The following is a 1,278-nucleotide window of genomic DNA, read 5'->3' on the forward strand; positions in this document are numbered from 1 at the left end:
AGGCAGAGCTTCATGTATAAAATTAATCCATATAATTAACGCAATCTTAACCCTTTTTTCACCTCGTCATTTTTGTGATGTGTCATTTACGTTTTACGTTTCTATTAAAATAAAATCCCTGGTGGAAATTTCGTTGAAATTATTTCACATTTTTAAACTTTTCAGCAAAATTTCAGCGATTTTTAGCTGAAAAATTCACTTTCAGTGAAATTTTAGCAAATTTTTAAAACAATTTCGCTGAAATATTCCAAAACGTGGAATTAATTTCTGCAAAATTTTTTCACCAGGGATTACATCGTAACCTTAAAAGAAGATATACGGTTTTCAACTACAATTTTACTTAATAAAAGTTTCAACCTTTTAATATACGATTAAAAAGTGAAATGACATTTAATGATTAGTGAAACTATCATGTAAGTTCGGCACACACTTTACCGGCGTGCGCGACGCGTGGAGTGATCCTACGAGGGAGAATAAGGATTAAAATTATAGTGTATTGAAATAATAAAAAAATTTTAATTTTTCTATTAAAAGCAAAAATTACTATTTTCGATTGATTATTTTGTGTATTCCTTTCTTATAAGAAACACTCTAAAGATAAATGTAAAATAATTTATTTCTTCAACAATTCCTTTATTTTTCTTAAGGCCCCATTGTGCGACTAAGGTATGGAAAAAGATGTTGAATGACCTGTCAACATATTTGCTGTCTTGACGACATCCTTAGACAGAACTACCTATGATGGAAAGAGAAAAGAAAAAAACACCCAAAATGACACCCCTTCGTTCCACGCTCATTAGAATGAATTCTTTGGTGCGTGTCACGCCTGCCTCTACTACTGCTACTGTGTGTGTGTGTGTGTGTGTGTGTTGCGTGCACGCGCATGACATATGTAAATTTAAACTTGTCTAATCGTATAATTTTAAGAGAATAAAATATTCCAAAAAAAAGATATATTACATAGATGGATTTTCATCACTTAACTTATGTAGTAAAATATTATGAACATTACAAATGTATAATTAAAATCGCCCAATTATATATCGCTTAATTGATTGAGTAAAGCATAATTAATTAAATGAATAGCGAGAACGATGTAGACTTTTAAGATACACACGTTATAATGTGCACTTTGAGAATCCAAGAATTAATTTTCAACTGTGCTCAGCTTGAAAACTTTGTAAATATATAAGCACTGTTTAATTTCTTTCAATAAAAAGTAAACATATGGATGTCTCTTTAATGGAAGAAACGTATCGTATATATATATATATATAA

The sequence above is a fragment of the Trachymyrmex septentrionalis genome, unplaced genomic scaffold (assembly GCF_001594115.1).
Source record: "Trachymyrmex septentrionalis isolate Tsep2-gDNA-1 unplaced genomic scaffold, Tsep1.0 scaffold107, whole genome shotgun sequence".
NCBI classification, from domain to species: domain Eukaryota; kingdom Metazoa; phylum Arthropoda; class Insecta; order Hymenoptera; family Formicidae; genus Trachymyrmex; species Trachymyrmex septentrionalis.